The sequence below is a fragment of the Tachyglossus aculeatus genome, chromosome 10, assembly GCF_015852505.1.
Source record: "Tachyglossus aculeatus isolate mTacAcu1 chromosome 10, mTacAcu1.pri, whole genome shotgun sequence".
In the NCBI taxonomy this organism is placed as follows: Eukaryota; Metazoa; Chordata; class Mammalia; order Monotremata; family Tachyglossidae; genus Tachyglossus; species Tachyglossus aculeatus.
The window spans coordinates 16,971,178-16,983,548 of record NC_052075.1 but is presented as its reverse complement, the minus strand read 5'-3'; positions in this window follow the sequence as shown (position 1 = coordinate 16,983,548).

Sequence of the window (12,371 nt, the reverse complement as noted above, 5' to 3'; positions counted from 1 at the left end):
ATGGGCTCACAGCCCAAGGCGGGGAGGAAGAAGAGGTATCGAACCCCCCTTTTCCAGATGAGGTAACTGAGGCACAGAGAAGTGAAGTCACTTGCCCAAGGTCACACAGCAGGTAAGCCGCAGAACGGGATTAGAAGCCAAGTCTCCTGAGTTCTCAGGCCTGCATTCTTTCCATTAGGCCATGCTGCTTCTCATCTGTAGAATCTGTGGTTTCACGGCAAACCCTCTATGGAGGGCTCCCCTGGGAACTTCCCCCTCCAGCCTTGTGTCAGTTTGCTCCTAGCCTCAGGCCGGGTGTGTTTGCCTGAGCCTGCTGCCTCTCTGAGTGGCTGTTGGGGCTATTCCTGAGGAGGCCCCTGCCCTCATCGCCGTCTTAATAATAATAATAATAATAATAATAATAATAATAGCATTGATTAAGCGCTTACTATGTGCAAAGCACTGTTCTAAGCGCTGGGGAGGTTACAAGGTGATCCCCCCCCTTCTTACCTCCTTCCCTTCCCCACAGCACCTGTATATATGTATATATGTTTGTACAGATTTATTACTCTATTTATTTATCTTACTTGTACATAGCTATTCTATTTATTTTATTTTGTTAGTATGTTTGGTTTTGTTCTCCGTCTCCCCCTTTTAGACTGTGAGCCCACTGCTGGGTAGGGACTGTCTCTATATGTTGCCAATTTGTACTTCCCAAGCACTTAGTACAGTGCTCTGCACATAGTAAGCGCTCAATAAATACGATTGATGATGATGATGATGATTCCCATGCTTGCTGGGTCCTGGCATGATCCTGGCACTGACCCACTAATCCGCTGCAGCCCGGGTGGTTGTGCAGGATTAGATTGACCAATCAATCGTATTTATTGAGCGCTTACTGTGTGCAAAACACTGTACTAAGTAAACACTTGGGAGAGTACACTAGACATGTTCCCTGCCCATAAAGAGCTTACAGTTTAGAACACCGATCTCCTGACTCCCAGCGCTCTTTCCACTAAGGTATACTGCTTCTCAGCCTGATGTGTGACCCTGGGCAAGTCACTTAACTTCCCCGTGCCTCAGTTTCCTCAGCTGCAAAATGGGGATTAAATCCTACTTCCTCCTACTTGGACTGTGAGCCCCATATGGGATAGGGACTGGGTCCAACCTGATTTTCTTTATCTACCCCAGTGCTTAACACAGTGCTTGGCATATAACCAGTGCTTAACAAGAACCAAAATGATAAATCACCATCTCAAACACTAGTCGGACTGGACAAGTTCACTCCTCAAAAACATTCAATGGATGCCCATCTCTCTCTAACCATTGGCTTACATTGGCTTCCACCAGCTCTCCATCTCTCAATCAATCGTATTTACTGAGCACTTACTGTGTGCAAAGCACTGTACTAAGCATTTGAGAGAGTACTTACAACAGAGTTGGTATATACATTCCCTGCCCACAATGAGCTTACAGGCTATTCCACTCCCTTAACTTTTTTTTAAAATGGTATTTATTACAGTGCCAGGCACTGTACTAAGCACTGGTGTAGATACAGGCTAATCAGGTTGGATACAATTCCTGTCCCCTGTCCCAAGGGGCTCACAGTCTTAATCCCCTTATAGATGATGAAACTGAGGCACAGAGAAGGTAAGTGTCTCGCCCAAGGTCCCACAACAGTCAAAAACGACCATGCTGGGACTAGAACTCAGGTCCTTCTGATTCTCAGGCCCATGCCCTATCACTAGACCACACTGCTTGCCTTGTTTTACCTTCTTCAATCCTGCCAACTTCTTAACTGCATCTGCATATTAATGCTCCTAATTTCTGACCCTTTCTTTACCCCCATTTTTTCCCCTGCACGGAATGCTCTCCCAGACTCCAATTCTCCAGCCACATCCCTCCCCACTATTCAGATTTCCTTTTCCAGGAGGCCTGCTCTCACTAATCCCCACCACCTTGATAATGCCACCTGCACTTATTCATTCATTCATTCGATCATATTTATTGAACACTTACTGTGTGCAGAGCACTGGACTAAGCGCTTGGAAAGTACAAGTTGGCAACATATAGAGACGGTCCCTACCCAACAGCGGGCTCACAGTCTAGAAGGGCTCACAAAACTAAACACGTGGACAGGCGTCAAGTCATCAGAATAAATAGAAATAAAGCTAGATGCACATCATTAACAAAATAAATAGAATAGTAAATATGTACAAGTAAAATAGAGTAATAAATCTGTACAAACATATATACAGGTGCTGTGGGAAGGGGAAGGAGGTAGGGCGGGGGGGATGGGGAGGAGGAGAGGAAAAAGGGGGCTCAGTCTGGGAAGGCCTCCTGGGCCTTCTAGACTGTGAGCCCACTATTGTGTAGGGACCGTCTCTATATGTTGCCAACTTGTACTTCCCAAGCGCTTAGTACAGTGCTCTGCACACAGTAAGCACTCAATAAATACGATTGATTAATTGATTGATTGATTGAGGAGGTGAGCTCTCAGTAGGGCTTTGAAGGGAGGAAGAGAGCTAGCTTGGTGGATGTGCAGAGGGAGGACATGGGCCAGGGGTCACTTAGCTACTTCAAGCACTCATGTGGATAACTATTTATCTGTTACCTATTTAATTATCCATTAATTGGTTTCTTTTGTTTTTAAACAGTTGATCCCAGTTCTTATTCTTTGGCCTCTTATCTCTTTGGCAATTGGGTTCTACTGTTTTTTCCCATTAGATTGTAAGTCTTTGAGGGTGGGAGGTTGACATTGAATTCTTTGGCTGTTCTCAACCCCTAGGCACTTCCTACAGTTCTCTGTAGCCAGTGGACATCCAGTACAGTACACAGCAAAAGAGGTTTCTCAGTGCTATCCCTGTCCCACATGGGGCTCAAAGTCTTAGTCCGCACTTTACAAATCAGGTACCTGAGGCACAGAGAAGTGAAGTGAATTGCCTAAGGTCTCACAGCAGTCAAGTGGCAAAGCTGGGACTAGAACCCAGGTCCTCTGATTCCCAGGCTGGTGCTCTTTACACTAGGCTATGCTGTTTCTCACACTGGCTGGGATGCTGCCTGGGACCCATCTCTTCAATTCTCTTGGTCTTGAGCAACGACAGGGTTCCCTGTGGCCTTAAAGAAATGGACGTGACCCTCCCTGGGATTTTCGAGGGAGATTCTCTCTTAGCTGCTGGGCTTCAAAGCAACCACCAGCGGGAAGGGCCGCCAAGACCAGGATTAGCCAGGTGGCCCAGCCATGCCAAAGGCATCTGGACAGCAGCAAGAACCCTCAGGGGCTCTCACTCCAGCTATTTCAACCTGGGGTCCCTCGGCTGCCGGACATCTCAGAACCCAGATCCAAAGCAGGCAGGGACCTTGAGAGGTCATCTGAGCCAGCCCCCTGCCTCCTGGCAGGGAATGACTAACTGGGCCAGGGCCGATGGGTGTCTGCTCTTTCCTTCAAGATGCGCAGATAAGAGGGTGTGACCGGTGCAGTCTCTGGGCGTCAGGAGAAGAGGGGGGTTCGAGCGTCACGTCACGATGACTCAACACCCCGGGACTGGCTGTCGTGGAAGCTAGGAGCAGCCGTGCGAGATCTGGGCCCGGGGGGAGACACGGCCAGCCTGGGAGGGACGGGACCCTCCTCTGGGGCTGGGCACCTCTCCCCGACTCGGAGGGGGCTGAGGGAGGGGCGGGTCAGAGGCCGGGCCTGGCAGGTGTTAGGAAAGAGGGATTCTACCCTGGCAGTGCAGAGATTCCAGCATTATTGTCTAACAGAGACTTACGAATGAAGGAGCCGACCTGTCACTTCCCATGTGAGAGCACATCTGGGTGGGGTTTCCAGGGAGAGGATGGAGGGGGACATCCAGAACAAAAAGATGGAGACATGGGGACCAAGGCAATATGGGACTAATAGGGAAATGGAGACGAGACAATCCCAAGATGCCTCAGAGAAGGAGCACGGCCTAGTGTTTAAAGCAGTCATCTGGGAGTCAGAAGGACCTGGGCTCTAATCCTGGCTCTGCCACTTGTCTCTTACGTGACCTTGGGCAAGTCACTTCATTTCTCTGTGCCTCAGATACCTCATTGGTAAAAATAGGGATCAAGACTGTGAGCCCCAAGTGGGACAGGGACTGTGTCCAACCGGATTACCCTGTACCTATCCCAGCGCTTAGAACGGTGCCTGGCACATAGTAAGCACTTAACAACTACCATTTAAAAAAAATGCCAAAACTTGACACTGTCAAGGGAATAATAATAATAATGATAATAATAATAATAATTATGGTATTTGTTAAGCACTTACTATGTGCTAAGCACTGTTCTAAGCACTAGGGTAGATACAGGGTAGTCAGGTTTTCCCACCTGGGGCTCACAGTCATAATCCCCATTTTGCAGATGAGGTAACTGAGGCACAGAGAAGTTAAGCGGCTAGCTCAAGGTCACACACAGAAGACAAGTGGCGGAGCCAGGACTAGAACCCATGTCCTCTGACTCCTAAACCCGTGCTCTTTCCACTAAGCCACACTGCTTCTCCTAGAAGAAGCCTCATTCTCGCCTGTCCCGCTGTCGACCCCCGGCCCACGTCATCCCCCGGGCCTGGAATGCCCTCCCTCCGTACATCCACCAAGCTAGCTCTCTTCCTCCCTTCAAAGCCCTACTGAGAGCTCACCTCCTCCAGGAGGCCTTCCCACACTCAGCCCCCTTCTTCCTCTCCCCCTCCTCCCCATCTCCATCCCCCCCGCCTTACCTCCTTCCCCTCCCCACAGCACCTGTATATATGTATATATGTTTGTATGGATTTATTACTCTATTTATTTATTTATTTTACTTGTACAAATTTATTCTATTTATTTTATTTTGTTAATTTGTTTTGTTGTCTGTCTCCCCCTTCTAGACTGTGAGCCCGCTGTTGAGTAGGGACCGTCTCTATGTGTTGCCGACTTGTACTTCCCAAGCGCTTAGTATAGTGCTCTGCACACCATAAGAGCTCAATAAATACGATTGAATGAATGAATGAATTTAGGGAGAAGGAAATTTCACTTTTAGAGGGAAAAAAAAGATCAGCGGGTGCTATAGAAACAGAATCAAACAGAAGCCAGGCCTGGGTCACAGACATGATGTTCCCAAAGGCAAGAAAGCCTGCAAGAGGCCTTGGCTGTGGTTAACATTGCTGGAAAAACTGTTCTGTTCTGGCACAAGAAATAGGACTGGGGGCAGAGCTTGGGTTTTTTTTTATAGTTTTTCTTAAGTGATTATTATGTGCCAGGCACTGCACTAAGCCCAGGATAGATATAAGGTAATTGGGTAAGATGTAGCCCCTGTCCCACATACGTCTCACAGTCTTAATCCCTATTGTTACAGACACGGTAACTGAGGTTCAGAGAAATTAAATGACTTGTCCAAGGTCACACAGCAGACAAGTGGCAGAGCCTAGATTGATACCCAAGTCCTCTGACCCCCAGGGTGTGCTCTGTCCACTGGCCCCATGGCTTCTTGTGGAAGCCTTCATCCCCATTGGAGGTGGAACTGTAATCAATGAGGAATGAGGAGAGAATCGGAAGCTTAATCCTGCAGTCCTCTCTTCCAGGAAACTACATTTCCCGGGAGCCTGTAAGTCCACGGTGGGCAAGGAAAGTGTCTACCAACTCTTGTACTGTACTCTCCCAAGAGCTCAGTACGGTGCCTGCACACAGTAAGTGCTCAATAAATATCATGGATGATAATGATGATGATGAAGAACAGCTAGAACATTTTACCAGAACCTGCTGGTTGGATGAGGGGTTCATCTCTCTCTTTCTCTCTCTCTCTCTCCCCCTCTGTCTCTCTCTGCCAGGTTCTCCCTAGCAGAGAGCCAGCAGCAGCTTAGAGCCCATAAAAATGCAATGTGGCAGGTGAGAAGAGGAAGATGCTCAAACAATCACTTAATAGTACTTCTTGAGCACTTACTGTGTGCACAGCACTGTACTAAGTGCTTGGGAGCATACACTACAACAGAGTTGGTAGGCACCTTCCCTGTCCAGAAAGAACTTACAGCCAAGAATGGGGAAAACCTAGGGGAGGCTGGAACTCTCCATGGGTGCAAATCATCATCTCCAAAAAGTGCCCGCTAATCCATCTTCTACTGACTCTCCTGGACTTTCCCAAGTGCTCAGTACAATGCTCTAGATAAGCAGTGTGGCTCAGTGGAAAGAGTCCAGGCTTTGGAGTCAGAGGTCATGGGTTCAAATCCCAGCTCCGCCAACTGTCAGCTGTGTGACTTTGGGCAAGTCACTTAAGTTCTCTGTGCCTCAGTTACCTCATCTGGAAAATGGGGATTAAGACTGTGAGCCCCCCCCCCCCGTGGGACAACCTGATCACCCTGTAACCTCCCCAGTGCTTAGAACAGTGCTTTGCACATAGTAAGCACTTAACAAATGCCATCATTATTATTATTATCACCTTGTAACCACCCTAGCACTTAGAACAGTGCTTTGCACATAGTAAGCACTTAACAAATGCCATCATTATTATTATTATCACCTTGTAACCTCCTTGGCACTTAGAACAGTGCTTTGCACATAGTAAGCGCTTAACAAATGCCATCATTATTATTATTATCACCTTGTAACCTCCCTGGCACTTAGAACAGTGCTTTGCACATAGTAAGCGCTTAATAAATGCCATTATTATTATTATTATTATCATTATTAACTCGATAAATACCATCAGTCAATTGATGGATCAAACAACTGCTCCCCTGATTAGTGGCAGGGGGAGCAGGGGTCAGTCTAGCCTACAGAGGTGTTCAGCCAGTCAATCAGATTTATCGAGCACTTACTGTGTACACAGCACTGTATTAAGAGCTTGGGAGAGAATATAACAATAAACAGACACATTCCCTACCCACAAGGAGCTTACAATTTAGAGGAAGAGACAGACATTAATATAAATAAATTACAGATATGTACATAAGTACTGTGGGCCTGAGTGAGGGGATGAATAGAGGGAGCAAGTCAGGGTGACACAGAAGGAAGTGGAAGAAGAGGAAAGGAGGGCTTAGTCAGAGAACATCTCTTGGAGATGTGCTTTCAGCAAGACTTTGAAGGTCGGGGGAGAGGAATTGTCTGTCGGATATGAGGCGGGAGGGCATTCCAGGCCTAGAGGCAGGATGTGGGCGAGAGTTTGGCAGCAAGATGGATGAGCTTGAGGTACAGTGAGAAGGTTGACAGAGGAGTGAAGTGTGCGTGCTGGGGGACAGTAGGAGAGTAGTGAGGTGAGGTAGGAGTGGGCAAGGTGGTTGAGTCTTCCCGGGAATATGGGAAGCTGCCAGTTGAAGAACTCTACAGTCCAGCCCACACCCTCCGCTCCTCTGCCGCTAATCTCCTCACCGTACCTCGTTCTCGCCGGTCCCGCCATCGACCCCCGGCCCACGTCATCCCCCGGGCCTGGAATGCCCTCCCTCTGCCCGTCCGCCAAGCTAGCGCTCTTCCTCCCTTCAAGGCCCTACTGAGAGCTCACCTCCTCCAGGAGGCCTTCCCAGACTGAGCCCCTTCCTTCCTCTCCCCCTCGTCCCCCTCTCCATCCCCCCCATCTTACCTCCTTCCCTTCCCCACAGCACCTGTATATATGTATATATGTTTGTACATATTTATTACTCTATTTATTTATTTATTTATTTTACTTGTACATATCTATTCTATTTATTTTATTTTGTTAGTATGTTTGGTTTTGTTCTCTGTCTCCCCCTTTTAGACTGTGAGCCCACTGTTGGGTAGGGACTGTCTCTATATGTTGCCAATTTGTACTTCCCAAGCGCTTAGTACAATGCTCTGCACACAGTAAGCGCTCAATAAATACGATTGATGATGATGATGATATGGGACCGGCCCAGGCAGGACACCCATCCCAGCTCCTTGTCCACTTCCCTGGGTCAGCCTTAAGTACCTTCTAGTGCAGGACTCTGTCTCTGACAGGGACACCTGGATGTTGGGAGGAACTGTGTGCTGGCTTCCCTCCTGGGCACCCTTCCTTATGGTAAGGGATGGAGAACCCCCAGCTAGACTGTAAGCTCCTAGGGGCCAGGGATCAGCTCTACTGATTCGACCGTACTCTTCCAAGAGCTTAGCACAGTACTCTGCACAAAGCAAGCGCTCAAATAATAAAATAATTGTGGTATTTGTTTAAGCACTTATTATGTGCCAAACACCGCGTGGCTCAGTGGAAAAGAGCCCGGGCTTTGGAGTCAGAGGTCATGGGTTCAAACCCCGGCTCTGCCACTTGTCAGCTGTGTGACTTTGGGCAAGTCACTTAACTTCTCTGGGCCTCAGTTACTTCATCTGTAAAATCGGGATTAAGACTGTGAGCCCCCTGGGGGACAACCTGATCACCTTGTAACCTCCCCAGTGCTTAGAACAGTGCTTTGCACATAGTAAGCGCTTAATAAATGCCATCATCATTATTATTATTACTAGTCTCTGGGGTAGACACAAGCTAATCAGGACGGACACAGTCCCTGTCCTACATGGGGCTCACAGTCCAAGTGGAAGGGAGAACAGGTTTTGAATCCCCATTTTACAGAAGAAGAAACTGAGGCAGAAAAATTAAGGTGACTTGGCTAATGATTCTCCAGTCCATATTGGGATTAGAATCCAGATCCTTTAACTCCCAGATTCGTCTTTTCCCTCTAGGCCACGCTGCTTCTCATAAATCCTACTGATTGACTGCATCCCACATTCCCACAATCCAATCCTAAATTCCTCTCAAGAGCCTGAGCCTTCACCGCTAATCCCTCGGACGATCTAAACCCCTCCTGGGCCTGCCGACATTTCGGACACGGCTTTCTGCGGGAGCGAATTCCATCTGGACTCCCCTCCCTCTGGAAGAAAAAAAAAGGTTTTTTTAAATTGTGTGTTTTGAACCTGCTCCGGCCAAACTTCGGTGGGCGTGCCTTTCATCCAGTTCTGTCCTCACCCTGTCCACACCCTTCAAAATTTTGGGACCGCCAGCCCTTTCTAGACTGTGGGCCCGCTGTTGGGTAGGGACTGTCTCTATGTGTTGCCGACTTGTACTTCCCAAGCGCTTAGCACAGTGCTCTGCACACAGTAAGTGCTCAATAAATACGATTGATTGATTGATTTACCGCAGGGCTGGGACACTTTCAGTCTCCTCTGCGTCTTGGTACGTGCCTTCCAGCCAGCCTCCGCTAAGAAACTCGCTTCTGGTCCGGGTCTCCATCTTCTAGGGGGGACCTATGGGGACAACTGGGAGATTCTTCCGCCCTCTCACCCCAGCCGGGGGTCCGGCCTCTGCAGGCCAGGCTTCTCTGGAGAGATGCCCCTCCTCCAAGGGGCTAAGCCTTCCCAAGAGTGTCCTCCCAAGAGCAGGGACCGCACCCTGCTTCATCCAGATGGCTTGTTTTCGGGGCCTTTCTGAAAAGCTCTGCTAGCTGGCCGACAAGCCTGTTACTCTTTTCTCCATCTATTCCAGGGAAGCCACGGTCCATCGGCCCCGGGCTGCTGTGACGTGCCATCTGCTGGAAAGCCCAACTCATTGCTTCCACAGTCTCCGGGGGGGAGACTGGGTCACAATAATAATAATAATAATTATTATTATTTTTATTTTGGTATTTCTTAAGCGTTTACTATGTGCCAAGCACTGTTCTAAGCGCTGGGGGAGATACAAGCCAAGCAGGTTGTCCCAGGTGGGGCTCACAGTCTTAATCCCCCTTTTCCAGATGAGGCAACTGAGGCACAGAGAAGCGACTTGCCCAGAGTCACACAGCGGACAACCGGCAGAGCCGGGATTTCTGACTCCCAAGCCCTCGATCTTTCGACTGAGCCACGCACAAACAACGAGGCTAATCCCCATTTTACATCATTCATTCATTCGATCGTATTTATTGAGCGCTTCCTGTGTGCAGAGCACTGTACTAAGCGCTTGGGAAGTACAAGTTGGCAACATAATGATAACAATCCTAATCCTAATTAGTAATAATAATAATGGTGGTATTTGTTAAGCGCTTACTATGTGCAAAGCACTGTTCTAAGTGCTGGGGAGGTGACAAGGTGATCAGGTTGTCCCACGTGGGGCTCACAGTTTTAATCCCCATTTTCCAGATGAGGGAACTGAGGCCCAGAGAAGTGAAGTGACTTGCCCAAAGTCACACAGCTGACAATTGGCGGGGCCGGGATTTGAACCCGTGACCTCTGACTCCAAAGCCCGGGCTCTTTCCACTGAGCCACGCTGCTTCTCTAATTGTTAAGCACTTACTATATGCCAACCACTATACTAAGCGCTGGGGTAGTTACAAGACAATTTGGTCCCTCACAGGGCTCACAGTCGAAGTGGGAGGTAGAACAGTTCCCATATCGCAGATGAGGCACAGAGAAGGAAAGCGACTTACCCAAGGTCACACAGCAGACAAGTGGCAGAGACTCTCAGGCCGGGCCATACTTCTTCTCCTGCTTTAGGCTCCTTCACCAGGGAACAAGATCTTTGGGAGCCTGGAAGGCTGCCCGCTGGGAAGGGCAGACTGTTGGTGGTGGCTCTGGTAGGGTGGCACTAGGGTTGGGATAGTCACCACAACGGCCACAACCAAACTGACACTCCGGGTATCCTGCCAGTTGTCTTGTGGCTGGAAGGATGGGGCACAAATTTGAGACCGTCCCAACAGTTGAGGGTCGCCTGGTTACTTGGCATTTAGCAATCCTCAAACCAGCTTCCTGGGCCTCTCCCTTCAGGGATAATAATAACTGTGGTATTTGTTAAGCTTTTACTATGTGCCAGACATGGTACTAAGCTCTGGGGCGGATACAGCAAATTGGGTTGGACACAGTCCCTGTCCCACATGGGGCTCATAGTCTTAATTCCCATTTTACAGGTGAGGGAATTGAGGCTCAGAGAAGTGAAGTGACTTGCCCAAAGTCACAGAGCAGGCAAACTGTGGGAGGCCGGACTGGACATGGTCCGCCAGACTGTTGTGATGTTCTGACCCCTCTGAGCCGGCACAGGTTCCTGTAAAAAGGAATCTTGGGCCCGGAGAGAAAGACCACCCCGCTGGGGTGAGGGTCACACAGGCTGTTGGGTTGATTCAAGCTTTGATTTCTTTGACTGGAGGGCAGCTCATCTGACAAGGCACACGGCCACTGTTGTACCTGTGGACACATGAGGCCACCAGCAAGTCTGAGCGAAGGGACCTGGTCAGCTTCAAGGCTGTCCATCCCCTCGCCCCCTCCTACCTCACCTCCCTTCTCTCCTTCTTCAGCCCAGCCCGCACCCTCCGCTCTTCTGCAGCTAATCTCCTCACCGTGCCTCGTTCTCGCCTGTCCCGCCGTCGACCCTCGGCCCACGTCCTCCCCCTGGCCTGGAATGCCCTCCCTCCGCACATCCGCAGAGCTAGCTCTCTTCCTCCCTTCAAAGCCCTACTTGCTAATTTGTACTTCCCAAGCGCTTAGTACAGTGCTGTGCACACAGTAAGCGCTCAATAAATACTATTGAATGAATGAATGAATGAGAGCTCACCTCCTCCAGGAGGCCTTCCCAGACTGAGCCCCCTCCTTTCTCTCCCCCCTACCCCCCCTCCGGCTTACCTCCTTCCCCTCCCCACAGCACCTGTATATATGTATATATGTTTGTACGTATTTATTACTCTATTTATTTTACTTGTACATATTTATTCTATTTATTTTATTTTGTTAATACGTTTTATTTTGTTGTCTGTCTCCCCCTTCTAGACTGTGAGCCTGCTGTTGGGTAGGGACCATCTCTATGTGTTGCCAACTTGTACTTCCCAAGCGCTTAGTACAGTGCTCTGCACACAGTAAGCACTCAATAAATACAATTGAATGAATGAATGAACTGTCCATTTGGGCCTCCTACAACGCCCCGTGGCCCATCTGAGCACTGGCCTAGCCTCAGTGAGCTGGTCACACTGGAACCTCCAATCAATCAATCAATCAATCACATTTACAGAGTGTTTACCCTGTGCAGAGCACTGTTCTAAGTACAATGCAACCGAGTGAGTTGACATGATCCCGGCCAACATGAGAAAATTCCACCATTCTATCCTCTTCCTGCTAGGGAAGCAGCATGACCTAGTGAAAAGAGCATGGGCCTGGGAATCGGGAGGGCTTGGTTCTAATCCCCGTTTCATCTTACCTGCTGTGTGACCTTGGGCAAGTCGTTTCACTTCTCTGTGCATCACTTTTGCTCACCTGCAAAATGGGGATTCAAAAAAGTTCTCTCTCCCCATGAGACTGAAATCACCACGTGAGACAGGGACTGAGTCCGATCTGGTCATCTTCCATCAACCGCAGTGTTTGGCACATAGTAAGCACTTCAAATGAGCAGCAGCACGGCTTAGTGGAAAGAGCATGGGCCTGGGAATCAGAGGACCTGTTTGTATGTATTTATTACTCTATTTATTT